General features: G+C 46.7%; 1 protein-coding gene across 1 annotated transcript in view; it reads right to left on the reverse strand.

Annotated features, from left to right (window-relative positions):
* Positions 1-5,886, reverse strand: part of LOC311126185 (putative JmjC domain-containing histone demethylation protein 2C) — a gene marked incomplete at its 3' end in the record, with an annotated part of 108,512 nt that extends 102,626 nt beyond the window's left edge. Inside the window, exon 1 of the mRNA XM_084200202.1 lies at positions 5,801-5,886. The remainder of the gene's footprint in view (positions 1-5,800) is intronic.
* Positions 5,887-6,376: the final 490 nt, after the last annotated feature.

Raw genomic sequence — 6,376 nt, forward strand, 5'->3', positions numbered from 1 at the left:
CAGTATAACCTGGTTTCTCATGGTACAGACAACAGAACCAGCCCAGTATAACCTGGTTTCTCATGGTACAGACAACAGAACCAGCCCAGTATAACCTGGTTTCTCATGGTACAGACAACAGAAACAGCCCAGTATAACCTGGTTTCTCATGGTACAGACAACAGAAACAGCCCAGTATAACCTGGTTTCTCATGGTACAGACAACAGAACCAGCCCAGTATAACCTGGTTTCTCATGGTACAGACAACAGAACCAGCCCAGTATAACCTGGTTTCTCATGGTACAGACAACAGAACCAGCCCAGTATAACCTGGTTTCTCATGGTACAGACAACAGAAACAGCCCAGTATAACCTGGTTTCTCATGGTACAGACAACAGAACCAGCCCAGTATAACCTGGTTTCTCATGGTACAGACAACAGAACCAGCCCAGTATAACCTGGTTTCTCATGGTACAGACAACAGAACCAGCCCAGTATAACCTGGTTTCTCATGGTACAGACAACAGAAACAGCCCAGTATAACCTGGTTTCTCATGGTACAGACAACAGAAACAGCCCAGTATAACCTGGTTTCTCATGGTACAGACAACAGAAACAGCCCAGTATAACCTGGTTTCTCATGGTACAGACAACAGAAACAGCCCAGTATAACCTGGTTTCTCATGGTACAGACAACAGAAACAGCCCAGTATAACCTGGTTTCTCATGGTACAGACAACAGAAACAGCCCAGTATAACCTGGTTTCTCATGGTACAGACAACAGAACCAGCCCAGTATAACCTGGTTTCTCATGGTACAGACAACAGAACCAGCCCAGTAATGACAACAGATACAGTATAAACACTGTGATGGTTCACCAAGCCTGGCTGATATCAACAGAACACATCTGTGATACAGAAACAACACTAATCTCTCACAGTCCTAAGTAACTTTTGAATGCAAGACGTAATAAAATGGCCACTATAATATAAACGGTGTGTCAAAGCGTATGCTGCTAGCTACCACTGATCCTTCTTGGTAGAACAGAATACAGCATGTGGCAGTTCCCTTTGGTTCTTCAATCTGGAGTCTCTCTTCCAAACATCCATTTCTCATAAAGGCCTTATTGTTTGACTCAGACCAGAGCAAACATGTTTCAAATGAAAGGAAATTAGATGTTGACCGACAAATGACCGTTTCTCCCCATCCTGTAATAAGATACACACTGGCACACAAACAAAGACTCCAGCCACCCAGAGACTCCAGCCACCCAGAGACTCCAGCCACCCAGAGACTCCAGCCACCCAGAGACTCCAGCCACCCAGAGACTCCAGCCACCCAGAGACTCCAGCCACCCAGAGACTCCAGCCAACCTGGTACCCTGCACATGGACTCAGTACTGGTCCCCTGTGTATATAGCCATGTTATTACCTGGTACCCTGTGTATATAGCCATGTTATTACCTGGTCCCCTGTGTATATAGCCATGTTATTACCTGGTCCCCTGTGTATATAGCCATGTTATTACCTGGTACCCTGTGTATATAGCCATGTTATTACCTGGTCCCCTGTGTATATAGCCATGTTATTACCTGGTCCCCTGTGTATATAGCCATGTTATTACCTGGTCCCTGTGTATATAGCCATGTTATTACCTGGTACCCTGTGTATATAGCCATGTTATTACCTGGTACCCTGTGTATATAGCCATGTTATTACCTGGTAGCCCGTGTATATAGCCATGTTATTACCTGGTCCCCTGTGTATATAGCCATGTTATTACCTGGTCCCCTGTGTATATAGCCATGTTATTACCTGGTCCCCTGTGTATATAGCCATGTTATTACCTGGTACCCTGTGTATATAGCCATGTTATTACCTGGTCCCTGTGTATATAGCCATGTTATTACCTGGTCCCTGTGTATATAGCCATGTTATTACCTGGTACCCTGTGTATATAGCCATGTTATTACCTGGTACCCTGTGTATATAGCCATGTTATTACCTGGTAGCCCGTGTATATAGCCATGTTATTACCTGGTCCCCTGTGTATATAGCCATGTTATTACCTGGTCCCCTGTGTATATAGCCATGTTATTACCTGGTCCCTGTGTATATAGCCATGTTATTACCTGGTACCCTGTGTATATAGCCATGTTATTACCTGGTACCCTGTGTATATAGCCATGTTATTACCTGGTAGCCCGTGTATATAGCCATGTTATTACCTGGTCCCCTGTGTATATAGCCATGTTATTACCTGGTACCCTGTGTATATAGCCATGTTATCGTTACTCATTGTGTATTTATTATTATGAGCGACTTACAGGAGATATAAGGGTTAAGTGCCTTGCTCAAAGGCACACCGACAGATTTTTCACCTAGTCGGCTCGGGGATTCAAATCTTTCTGTTACCGGCCCAGCGCTCTTAACCGCTAGGCTACCTGCCGCCCTTCCCGTAAGTAAGCATTTCACTGTTAGTCCACACCCGTTGTTGACCAATACAATTTGATTTGAACACACACACACACACAATTGGGTCACATCTGCCACTACCCAGCAGAGAATCCCTCCGTGTCCCAGTGCTGTGTGTTGACAGACTGAGGGATGACGTAACAACGTCGGTGCTCCTTCTGAACACACACAGATACACACCAGAGAAACAGCACACACACACACACTCACAATAAAACATGATCCTTTCATCTGTCGGGGAGAAAAGACACACAGGGTTTTGTGAGAAAGTAATAATCCACTCAGCCTTCAGCCTGGCAGACAAAGCATTGTCCTTCCCTCGGTCTGTTCCCTTGCAGAGCCGCAGCCAGAACTCAGCAGTACATATTTCATAAGGCTGAGTGCACTGGAATGCAAAGGAGTGGGCTGCAGCTCATGCAGAGCTAAGTAGTGTGTGTGTGTCTGTGTGTGTGTGTGTGTGTGTGTGTGTGGCTTTATCATCCTGTGAAAGGTTACGACAGCCGGAGGGGAATAGAACGCTGCTATCTGATGAAGGTCACAGTGGAACACAGACACGTGCGCTAACACACACACAGACACACACACACACACACACACACACAACTCATCTTTCTCCCTACAGTACCCATAGCCAGTCCTCTATATAAATACCCAAGCTGTCAGTGTGTTTAGCCGTCAGTGTGTAGCTGTCAGTGTGTAGCTGTCAGTGTGTAGTGCTATTTTCCAAACGTCTTCAATATACCAAGGTTCAAACTGATGACTTCTTCACAACAGAGAGACAGACCGCATAACTAAGCTATTATACATCAAGTAACTGGCTGGCTAGAGGGCCCGTTTTGGCTCCAGAGCACTACTTTCAAAACTACTGGCTGGAACTATACAACAGCTCTGGAGCATCACTTTAACAGTCCTTCAAAATGGTGCATGATAAATACATTGGCATTCCCTTTCTGTTCTGCTTCTGTGGTCAGCTTTGAACAGTATAGCCTGTAATCATCATCCTGACGTTGAGTAACCTAGTTACAATAGGCTGTTGTTACTACAGTATGTAATCAGAGAGAGAGGAGAGAGAGAGAGAGAGAGACAGAGAGAGAGGAGAGAGAGAGAGAGAGAGAGAGGGGAGAGAGAGAGGGGAGAGAGTGTGAGGGGAGAGAGTGAGGGAGAGAGAGAGAGGAGAGTGAGGGGAGAGAGAGTGAGAGAGGGGGAGAGTGAGAGAGAGAGAGAGAGAGAGAGAGAGAGGAGAGAGAGAGAAGAGGGGAGAGAGTGTGAGGGAGAGAGTGTGAGGGAGAGAGTGTGAGGGAGAGAGAGAGGAGAGAGAGTGTGAGGGAGAGAGAGTGAGAGAGGGGGAGAGAGTGAGAGAGGGGGGAGAGAGTGAGAGGAGAGTGAGGGGAGATAGAGAGAGAGAGAGAGACAGAGAGAGAGAGAGAGAGAGAGAGAGAGAGAGGAGAGTGAGAGAGAGAGAGAGGAGAGTGAGAGAGAGAGGAGAGTGAGAGAGAGAGAGAGAGAGAGGAGAGTGAGAGAGAGGGGAGAGAGAGGGAGAGGGGAGAGAGAGTGAGAGAGAATGAGAGAGGGGGAGATAGAGTGAGAGAGAGTGAGAGTGAGAGAGAGTGAGAGTGAGAGAGAGAGAGAGAGAGAGAGAGAGAGAGAGAGATTGTTCCTGACCACTATTGTATCCTATTTGTTGCTCCTCTCCCTCTGGTCCTCTGTTCCTCTAGGTCAGTGAAAGAGAAGGAAGTGATGTGGGCTCAACAGCAAAAGGCAGGGAGGAAGAGGAGTTAGAGATGATTGGAGGGAGGAAGAGGAGTTAGAGATGATTGGAGGGATAGAGATGATTGGAGGGAGGAGTGAAGTGAGAGGAGAGTGAAGAGGAGGAAGAGGGAGATGAGGAGGAGGAAGAGGAAGAGTGACAGTGGCTTTGGAGTTGTTTTTAAAAGTGGTAGGAACTTCTCTCTGTTCCAGGATTACAACAGAAAATGGGTGGGGTTGACCATCTTCACCAACTGAGGAGCTATTACAATGTTGGACACAGGCAGAAAATGGTGGACGTGTTTTGGGGGATGCTCAACATTGCCATCATAAATGCGTATATTGTGTGACCCTGCAAAGGCCCCTTCCCAGAAACAGCTGGCGCTGGTCCCCTGAAGGCATTCACAATACAGCTTGTTCATTGACTGTGTGAAGAGGAAGCCAAGACTGTGGCACCAGGGCACCTGGACCGAGTTGGAACTCATTTGAAAGCAGGTGAAGTTTGAAGGGTGCCGGTCAAAGAGTGGGAGATGAGTAGAAACGTCCTTTGGGTGCTCTACGTGTTCTCTGCCACTTGGCAGGATGGGGGCCGTGCTTCCAGAAGTCCCATGACATGTTGTAGGCTAAAAGCCAAACACTAAAGTGACAGTGTGAAATATGAATCTCTGATCAGTTGTTGTGTCTCTTGGCTCTTTACCTGTGTCTATCTATACTGGTTCACTGACTTGTTGTCAAAGCAGGCTACTATTTCTACATGTGTCAGGTCTGGTCTGTACTAAATCCTATTGAGAGATGTTATCTACATTTTGAAATAGTGTCTGAATAGTTGTTTGCATATTTAAATTGTTACAGAAGTAAGAATCGTTGTCGAATCAAATAGCCTACTTTGTGGGTTTTGAAATACTTTCTGAATATTGTCCTCTGGCCACATTTTGGATAATGTCAATAAAAATTATAAGTGTCATATATTATACACTTTACAAAAATATAAACGCAACACGCAACAATTTGTCTAACTGTGTGGGGTAGATAGAGAGCTGATAGACAACCTCCAGACAGACACAGCTTAGGCTCTAATAACCAGGCGTTCCCAAAACAACACAGACTGAACCGTTCCCAACGGGAGGCAGACGTCCCAATCAGAATAACCAGGCTAGTAGGGCCAGGACAACACCCGTACCGCCACACTCTGCCGTGTCGTGCCGAGGAAACAAAACAACACAGACTGAACCGTTCCCAACGGGAGGCAGACGTCCCAATCAGAATAACCAGGCTAGTAGGGCCAGGACAACACCCGTACCGCCACACTCTGCCGTGTCGTGCCAAGGAACAAAACACAAAGCAGATTTCACTTCTTTAGAAAATCAGCCCTAATGTTGGAAACAAGCTATAGCACACAGTATCTTCCATCCAGAAGGTTTTTAAAGGACCAAAGAGTTTGCTCTGCTTCATGTTCTCCTTGTTGCCATGGCTAGCCTCAGAACTCTTAAAGGGTTTAGGTTAGTTTACTAAACACGGCAGTGGATACCACAACACAAAGACAAGAGTTACATGACCTTTATGGAAATAAAGCTGTGGTTAAATAAAGCTGTGGTTACCTCTCCCCTCGGGTGATTCTCTCGGAGCTGAAAATGAGAAGAGGCCAAAACAGAAGATGTCCACAGAACACACTGCTGTAGCTTTGCCTGTAGACACTACTGTAGCTTTACACAGGAGGATCCAGTCCACAAATGAGCTTTAGTGAACAGATGAGACAGAAGAGGAAAAAGCGTGTTTCTGAGTCAAAGGCTTGGTCTTGAGGTCAGGCTGTGGAGAGAAAGAGACAGTCCTCCTGCTCCCTGCTCGGCCACAGCCCACACGGCAGATATTTTAAGTGCTTGACAAAAAGGGGAACTGATGCAGAGTGAGGAGAGAGGAAAGACAGACCGACTCTTCCCCCTGTTCGGCTTGCTCTCGCCTCGCTTTCTCTCTCTCCCTCCCTCTGGCTTTCTTTCTCGGGCTCTCTCCCGGGATCTCCCTCTCTCTGTACAGTGTCTGTTCCTGTTCAGTGGAGGATTATTATTCAGTCTGTCATCAGCAGTGGGAGGAGAACAAACAGCAGAGAAATCACTCCTCTCTCCCTCCCCCTCTCTCTCCCTCCTCTCTCCCTCCCCTCTTCTCTCCCTCCCTCTCTC

Source organism: Coregonus lavaretus (assembly GCF_964263955.1).
Source record: "Coregonus lavaretus genome assembly, contig: HAP1_SCAFFOLD_1544, whole genome shotgun sequence".
Lineage (NCBI taxonomy): Eukaryota > Metazoa > Chordata > Actinopteri > Salmoniformes > Salmonidae > Coregonus > Coregonus lavaretus.